Source organism: Macrobrachium nipponense, chromosome 36, assembly GCF_015104395.2.
Source record: "Macrobrachium nipponense isolate FS-2020 chromosome 36, ASM1510439v2, whole genome shotgun sequence".
Taxonomy (NCBI): domain Eukaryota; kingdom Metazoa; phylum Arthropoda; class Malacostraca; order Decapoda; family Palaemonidae; genus Macrobrachium; species Macrobrachium nipponense.
The window spans coordinates 55,057,864-55,067,209 of record NC_087220.1 but is presented as its reverse complement, the minus strand read 5'-3'; the positions used below and the strand labels follow the sequence as shown (position 1 = coordinate 55,067,209).

Below are 9,346 nucleotides of genomic sequence, written 5' to 3'. Positions count from 1 at the left end.
TAAGGGGTCGGTTGCCTGATACACCTTCTCCACTGCCTTCTATCAAAGGCATCATCCTCCACCAAACCTCTTCTCTCCAAATTTTCCTTCACTTTATCTCGCCATCTAATTCTGTCTCCCTCTCGATCTTCTTCCTCTAACAGGTCCCTCCCAAGCCCTCTTCACTCTCTCTTCATCATCCATCCTCAACACATACCCATAACATCTCAATCGTGACTCTCTTATCACCTCTGTAATCTTTACTAAGACTGCCCTTCTTATTTCATCGTTCTCCAGCCTCTCAAGCAGTGATATTCCCATAATCCACCTCAGCATTCTCATTCTCTGTTCTCTCAAGCTTTACTTCCTGGCACAGGATACGTATTGGTATGTCAGCCATATACTGATAGCGATAGATATTGGTACGGCTGTGAATTGCGCATGCGTCATATAGTTTAGCATGCTAACCTAACCTAGTAGAACATGTTACCTAACCGGGGGCTTAGAGGAAGACTAACACGGAGAAACACCGCAGTGGATCCATCGTCATAGCGTGGATCAGATTTATTCACTTGATATTTAATTGGTGAAACAAGAATACAATTACATCTTTAAGCATACCATTCAAAAGATTGAAGTTTCGTCAACATAATGTGATATATGAAAGCGCCATACGAACTAAAATAGGCATGTGAGGTCTTCATAAAATATGTTTTCAAGGCAGTTTTTAAATCCAATAAGGCGCCCACCAACTGTGGTGCTGTTCGTAACTGCAAACGATCCAACATCTTTGCCAGCATTCTCAGGATTCATTTGAACAATGTTAGCGTATATATGTAACGTTTATTGATCTTACACAAGATTGCAGTTGTAATCAGCACAATAAAGCAACATTTTGTTGCCTATATTAGTGAAAGTATGAAACTTATTATTCCTGGGGGTTTGAACTGAAATTCATTTTTACCTTGTAATCGGTGGTTTTATCCACACTGCCATCACAACTGAACCTCCACAGTGCTTATTTGATTGTAAATATACATGTTTTGGTCTTAATTCACTCCAAATTGCACTTTAACTACGTTGTGGTTTCTGGTTCCTAAGCGCTCACTCCACAAACACAGTTGCGGGCAGCACATGACTACAAGGTTTATGAGGTGCAAAGCTTTATTCCCTTAATTGCTTACTTTACTCATTATGTAGTTCAATTTTACTCTGTTACTTCAAAATGTTTATTTAATTCATGTCTATTATCCCTTTTTGCAACCAATTAACCCCCAAAATTACAGATATTTCTAAAGTAGATACGAGCAAACGGCAAAATGACTCATCGTTGCCAATCAAGTGGAGCTTCACACATACGCCAATGCATTTACAAACTGATTCCATTATTTCTAGCTGTCATAGTAATGCAATAATGATAAAATTGCTCTAATATGCATATATACTACAAATAGATATGCTAATTTAAAAAATTTGATATTTGAGTCAGGAATCTAGCTACTTTTTCAACAACGAATATTTTCAAATTAATCGTGAATATGTAAAAAATTTGTGCAATTCATGACCTTATACTGCCGTTTAACTATTTATTTAAATAATTATCTAGTGCACGCTTCTTCTTCTTCTTCTACCAAAAATTTTAGTTGTCTTGGAAAAGTATATGGTTGGAAGTCATTATTTACAATTTTTGTGAAGAAAGTGCCCCAGCGTTTATGGGTACAAGTGTTGTGCAGATTTAGCACATGGAATGGGAAGTTTATTGACACAAGTGACTCCGAAAACATCGAGATGGCGTCAATCTTCTACTATATTGTTGATGTTGGTATTTCTACAGAAGCAATCCACGGTTGCCTAGACTATGGCAATTGACGTTTTCCTATGTTATTTCACTTGCTGTACAAGATTTGAAAATAATATTTATTCGGACGACTGTAACTAAGAAGTAATTTACCTTTGAAGACTACATGACAGTACCAACGGGTCGACGTACGGTTTCAAAGGTAAATTAAACTTTAGACCCAGTAGAACGAAAAAAATATTCCCTTCAACTCTTGTAAAGCAAGTAAAATAACATAGGAAAACGTCAACTGCCAAATCTAGATCGCCATGGAATAGTTCTATAGATCGATCTACCAAGTGTTTAGCGAAGTGTAAACACAGCCGCCATGTTTGAATTCCGCAACCACCATGGAGCCATATGTTCACTGGGGGGAAGGCGGGGTACTGGGGGGCACAGGAGGTATGAGTTGGCTAAATGACAATGGGCCATTGGGTAGTGGAGGTGGCAATTAATGATAACTAACCAACAAAACCTAACACCCCTAACTGAAAATTACTAAACTACGATTGTTCTAACAATAGGGGAATATAGTTTGGGAACTTTACCTTAAAAGGGGCAGAAGGTACAATTCAGATACGAACTTAGGTATGCCAATTCCCGTCCTCGTCTCCGGTTCTTGAAACTCTGCCCATCTTGAATCTTGAACAGATTTTTGGCCAAATACCAAACGAATCACAAACACACATAGGTTTCCCAAAATTATATTATGATGTCCGTATATCGTAACAGAATATTTAACACTATTACTGGTGAAACACGGTCACTTTGAGAGTATTGGGTGTGGGGTGTTAACACTGTGAATGTTACTTGATAAATTATTTTAAAACGCAAATTACACAACCTGGTGAATGTAGGTATCAGCAACGCATTGGTTACAAGGCCTCTGATTGGTCAGAAGAATTGTGGGCGGGTACATTGAGGGGGATGATTTCAAACGTATGTGGAAACTAACATCGTATTTTCAGAAAAGGGAAAAAAAAAAATTGCAATAATGCGTAACACATACATGAACAGGATATTGTAATGAACGGTCAGTGCAAGAAATCAGAGGGGGCCAGTTGAAGAGACAATGAGAATTCTGTAAAATCATAAACTGTAGTGGCTTTAATTTCTATGAAACCTAAGGTACGTATTGTGTACATTATTAAAGGAAATAATATTGCAATGAGGGGGATGATTTCATATGTATGTGGAAACTAACATCGTATTTTCAGAAAAGGAAAAAAAATGTGCCATAATGCATAACACATACATGAACAGGGTATTGTAATAAACGGTCAGTGCAAGAAATCAGAGGGGGCCAGTTGAAGAGACAATGAGAATACTGTAAAATCGTAAAACGTAGTCTTTAATTTCTATGAAACCTAAGGTATTGTGTATATTATTAAAGGAAATAATATTGCAATGAAATGTTGTGTAACCTAACCTAGTAGAACATATTACTTGGCCGGGGGGCAGAGCCCACCCATACCCTCTCCCACCCCCCCCCACCCCCCGTAAAAGTAGACAAATTTGAAGGTAGACTAAGATATAACCAAGCTAACTCCACCAACCTAACCTAACCTATCCTAGTAAAACGTGTTACCTGACTGGGGGGTGGAGGCCCCCTGTACCCCCCCTTAAAGGAAGACAAACTTGAAGGAAGGTCAACATATAGATTACCATACTAACCTAACCAACCTAACCTAACCTAACCCAGTAGAACATATTACCTGACCGGGGGGGGGCTCCTTGACTAAGATATAACCACCTAACTTCACCAACCTAACCTAACCTAACCTAGTAGGACATATTACCTGACGGGGGGGGGCGGCCCCCGTAAAGGAAGGCAAACTTGAAGGTAGACTAAGATATAACCAACCTAACCTAACCTAACCTAGTAGAACATATTACCTGACCGGGGGGGCTCCGCCACCCCGTACCCCCCCCCCCCCCCGTAAAGGAAGGCAAACTTGAAAGTAGACTAATATATAACCAACCTAACCTAACCTAACCTAGTAGAATGTGTTACCTGACCGGGGGGGGGTCCACCCCCCGTAACCCCCCTTCAAGAAAGACAAACTTGAAGGAAGAACAACAAATAGGTTAACATACTAACCTAACCTAATCTTACCTAGTAGAACATATTATCTAACAGGGGGGGCAGAGCCCCCTGTAACCCCCCCCCAACCATAAAGGAAGACAAACTTGAAGGTAGCCTAAGATATAACCAATGAAAATGCCCTAATAATTAGTAAAATTTTATCCAAAAATTTCTTATGGGTGAGAAAAGATTGTAAAATTATGAGCGTAAATAGACAGAGGTGGATAATGGAAAGAGAAGGGAGAAAAAGGTGTAAATTGAAATGTGTGTAAAAGGATATAATGAAATATATATAAGTATATGTTCCAATAAGGTCAAATTCAACAAAGGAATTGTTATGGGTATGAAATGTATTCTCAACGCAAACAGTCAGACGTGAATACTGGAAAGGGGAGGGAGTGAGTATAAATCATGTATGGAATATCCCAAGCAACTTGCAATTCCATGTAACCAACAGGAAGGTAGGTATCGAATCGTCCTAACACCCACTTTTACTCCAGCCACGTAGGCATTTTGCCTCCTTCGGCTCCTACTAACCCTCTCCCTCCCCCTAAACTCCCAGCAATTAAGATACCTGAATTTAGCGGTGGGGAGGAAGAATGGCTTGCATTTTGGGATATATTTAACAGTTTAGTTCACGATCGTAGGGATATTTCCGATGTGATTAAGTTTTCTATACTCGAGCTAGTTTAAGGGATAACGCCTTTAAAGCCATAGAAGGTTTGCTTGTCACTAATGCCAATTATTCAGTAGCTATTCAGACCCTTAAGGAGAAGTATGATAATAAGGAAAAATTGAAACGTAGACTTGTGTCCAAATTAACACATTTAGTCCCTCCCAGTCATACAATAGAGGATTTGAACACGTTCAAATTGGAATATGAGAAGATTATTTTACAAATGAACACATTGAATGTAGATGTAGAGGCCATGAACCCCGTTTTCTCTAGTATAATATGCGAGAAATTATCACCTGAAACACGTAAGGCTATAGCTAATAAACATAATAGTATGTCTCTTGATTTAAAGCAAATTTTCTCAGGTTTGAAATATGTTCGTGAATTAATGGAATTTTGTTACGAAGGTGAGAATTCTAATAAAAGGAGGTGAGATCAGGGCAACTATTCTAAAGTGATTCCCTCAAATGTGCAAAACGTGCAGAGAGCACAACCAACTAACAGTAAACCTAGTAATAGTAGTCCTTACAATAATTGTGTGTTTTGCTCTTCGAACCATGCCTCTCGCGATTGTAAGACTTTCAAATCCATTGATAGTAGAAGGGACAGAGTTAAATATTTAAGATTGTGCTTTGCTTGCCTCAAAGGAGGTCATTTAATCTCTGAATGTAGAAATAAGCCGAAATGTAATATATGTGATGGGCCTCATTACCCGATGATTTGTAAGAAAACGGAAAATCCTGTTAATCCTGCTCCACCAAAGTTGAGTGTAAATAGTACTAATGTTAGTAAATCAAGTGTTAATTCTGGGAAATCTCATAATGATTCTAAAGGTGCTGTTAGTAAAGGTGATTCCCCAGTAGTTATGACTGCTTCTTTGGGAATTGATAATTCTCAGACTAATAAGATTTCTGTTCAGACTGCTCTTCCTACTGCTAATGTAATTGTGTCAGGGAATCGACATCGTTCCTTTGAGAGAGCACTCTTTGATTCTGGTTGCGCAAAGAACGTTTATTGCAACGGAATTAGCCAATAAGCTTAGTCTTTAAGTCAGTCCATTGCAACAGTACCCTTAAAGGTAAAACCATTTGGCAGTGATCGCCATGGAAGAATTTTTGTTTTTTTTTTTTTTCAATTGTAATATTGTAAGAGTTGTGGTGAGACTAGGTAAGATTCGTACTGTCATTAATGCCATTGCATTCGACAGAGTTAATTCCAGAATTTATTCTCCAGGATTAAGTAAGTCAGCTGCATTCTTGAAGAGTAAAGGCATAAAATTAGCAGATAATGATTTAAATTCAGATGAAGTAAATGGTATAGAATTAGTCATTGGAGCTGATTACTATAGAGAAAATTCATTCAGAACAGTCAAATTTGCTCTGAATACCAGATATTGAATAGTTTTCTGGTGGTGCACTAATTTTTGGACCTCTTCCTAGTTGTCTTATGACAATGTAGAATTTAATGAGGGTTACTACATCAAATGTATGTTGTTCAAGAATAGAAGTAGAGGAAATCCCTATTAATTCTTGTTGTGAAGTTAGAAAATTATGGGATTTAGAAAGTGTTGGTATTAGTCAATCTGAAATTAGTCCTGAAGAAAGAGAATCAGTTAAGTCTTTTAAGGATAAAAAGGAAATTAAAAAAGGGTTGACAATAAATATGAAGTGTCCTTACCATTTAAAGATGAAAAGTAGACCGCCTGTTAACTATAGAATAGACATTGGTCAATTAAATTCCTTGTTACGTAGATTCGAATCTGACCCCTCCTTGTATGCTCATTATGATAAGATTATCAAAGATTACGTTCAGTCTGGGTTTATAGAATTAGTTCCTTCAGGCTCCCCTATTATAGGGCATTATTTACCACACCATGCTGTACTGAAGGATTCAATACAACTCCCATTCGAATAGTTTTTAATGCTTCTTCAAAGGCTAAAGGAGAACTTTCCTTAAAAGATTGTTTAATAACTGGTCCTTCATTAACTACTAAACTTTTTCGATGCCCTGTGAGTTTCCGTACAAACCCAGTAGCTGTGATTTTCAGATGTCAGTAAAGCCTTTTTAAGGATAGCAATTTCATCTGACTGCCGTGATTATTGCAAATTTCTATGGATAACCTGATCCCTCCGATTTGAAGTCTACTGTAACTTACGGTTTTGTGCAGTTTGTTTTGGAGCTACATGCTCCCCCTTTCTCTTGCAGCAAACCCTCTTGCATCATTTATCTTTACATGATAATCCCCTTGGTATCATCTCTTGATGAAGAATTTCTATGTAGATAATTTTAGTAAAACTAACAAGGATGTGTCAGTCTTGATGATGGATGAGTATCCAGTAATAAATGCGATTCTTGAAGACGCTAATATGCCTCTACAAGAATGGGTTAGTAATGATTCAGAATTTAACAGAACCATAGATGTTATCAAAGAAAGAGTAAACGTTTTGGGTTTAGAGTGGTATCTAGCACAAGATGAGATGTCACTGAAGGAAGTAAATTGTGAGTATAAAGGACCTTTAACCAAACGAAAGGTTTTATCAGTAGTAGCTCGGATGTTTGATCCTCTAGGATTATTGTCACCTATACAGGTGAGAGGTAAATATTTTCTTAAATGTTTGTGGAGTACTACGGAGGGGATGGACCCTTTGCCAGAATCATTATGTTCAAGGTTTGATGAAATTTGCAAGTGTTTTAGAAATGTAGAAAGTTTAAAGTTTCCTAGGTTTGTTGTACATCCTGAATGTTCCCACTTACATGTATTTTGTGATGCCTCTAACAAGGCATATGGAGCTGCTGCCTATGTGATTGATTTCAAGAGAAGTGTAAGCAATTTACTGGTCAGTAAGTGTAAAGTGGCGTTTGGATTGACAGCCTTGTCCTTGGGTGCGAAACTTGCTGGAAGATTAATGCAGAATGATGATTTAAGAGTGAGTTCTTGCACTCTCTGGAGTGACTCCATGGTTTCTATTTGTTGCGTGAAGAACAATAATAGTAAAATTCCTTATGTACGAAACAGAGTCACTGAAATTAATGAATTCAAGTTTCCTCTACGGTATACCCCCTCTAAGGATAATCCAGCTGATATTCTATCCAGAGGTATTAATAGTAAAGATTTAGCGCAAAATTCCTTATGGTGGAATGGCCCTAAATGGCTTTTAACTGGTGATTATCCCCAATCTTTAGCTACAGAAACTCTGCATGTTAATGAAATTCTTTCAGAACCTAAGTTTGTTCACCCTCCGACCCCATTAATTGACATCCCACGTTATAGTAATTTAAGTAAGCTTAAACATATCGTGAGGTCAATATTGCTTTTTCTTAAGTGGAGTAAAGGTTCTAAGTTTGTTGTTAACGAAATGAAAGCACTTGTCCTCCTTGAACAGAAGCAACATTTTTCTTTCTACTACAGAATGTACCTCTGTGATAAGAATTCACATGGAGTGTCCATGGATGTTAAGAACTTGTGTAATCAGTTAAACTTATTTGTTGATGAAGAAAATCTAGTTAGGTCTCAGGGTCGCATGAAAAACGCTTTCATGTCTTATGATACTCAGTGCCAAATGTTATTGCCTTCCAGAAGTTATTTAACAGTGTTGATAGTTGAACATTTGCATAGACATCATCACCATTGTGGTGTCAATTCTGTATTGGTATTGTTGAGAGAAACCTTTTGGGTACCTAAAGCACGACAAGTTATAAAATCAATTCTGTCCAAGTGTGTTTTGTGTCAGAAGTTAACCAAGAAACGGTTTCGTGTTGTTTAGCCCCCTCCCCCGCCATTACCCACAGAAAGAGAGAGACATAATAATTCTAGTAATAATCTCTCTGCAAATGTGAAAGTTGGGGACATAGTGATGGTAGACTTAAAAGATCCTCTGGGTAAAGGCTATAGATCCCTCCTCTCATTGGGTATGATTACCCAGCTGTGTTCCCGGTCCGTACTGATGGTGTGATCAGTTAGGTCTGTAGAAGTGAGCGGGTGAATAATAAACCTATACATGAGATCAATCACAAAGCTCATACTTCTGGAATCACCCGAGATGGAATTTGATAGTGCTGTAACTCAGGAGCCAGATAGTGTGCCTCTGAATGGTACTAGACCTCGGCATGCAGCAGCAATCCGCTGTGATCAAGAGAGAAAGGATTTAATTTCTATGGATGTACTCTAAAATGAAGTTTTTATGTTAAAACAAAGTTTAATGTATACTTACCTGGCAGGTATATATATAGCTATATTCTCTGTTCCACCTGGCAGAAATTTCAAATCTCGCGGCAAACGCTAGTAACCTATTAGTAGTTCAGGATACCACCACCCCGTTACCGTGGCGCTAGCGCCAGGAACCGTTCCCACTTGAGCCAGATTTTTCTCTGACCCTGTCTCCTGAGGGGAGGAGGGTGGGCATTAAATTATATATACCTGCCAGGTAAGTATACATTAAACTTTGTTTTAACATAAAAACTTCATTTTAATGTATGACACTTACCTGGCAGGTATATATATAGCTGATTGACACATTTGGAGGTGGGTCAAAGACAGCAACATTATTAGAATATAAAATATTATTAAATATTATTAAAACTCTAGGTTCCTTACCTGCTAAGGTAGCTGACTTCATAGGTCCTGCCTCTCAGTCTGCTTAAACCTTAGGAGCTCTCAACAAGAAGTGTCCTGTATGTTGAAGAAGCTAAGACTGGAACTGGACAACTGGGCGTGACCAATGTGTTGACAGAACCCTACAGCCCTCTTATGCCACGGCATTCAAGCTTA

At 38.2% G+C, this 9,346-nt stretch overlaps 1 protein-coding gene across 5 annotated transcripts in view; it reads right to left on the bottom strand.

Annotated features, from left to right (window-relative positions):
* LOC135203676 (uncharacterized) overlaps window positions 1–9,346 on the bottom strand; it is a 192,104-nt gene that overhangs the window by 167,601 nt on the left and 15,157 nt on the right. For 2 of the 5 annotated variants that reach the window (XM_064233565.1, XM_064233570.1), the window contains exon 1: window positions 2,365–2,672. The exons of the other annotated variants lie outside the window; for them this stretch is intronic. The gene's annotated coding sequence lies outside the window, so the exon portion shown is untranslated. Of the gene's footprint in view, window positions 1–2,364; window positions 2,673–9,346 lie in introns of those variants that run through there. 5 annotated transcript variants of the gene reach the window in all.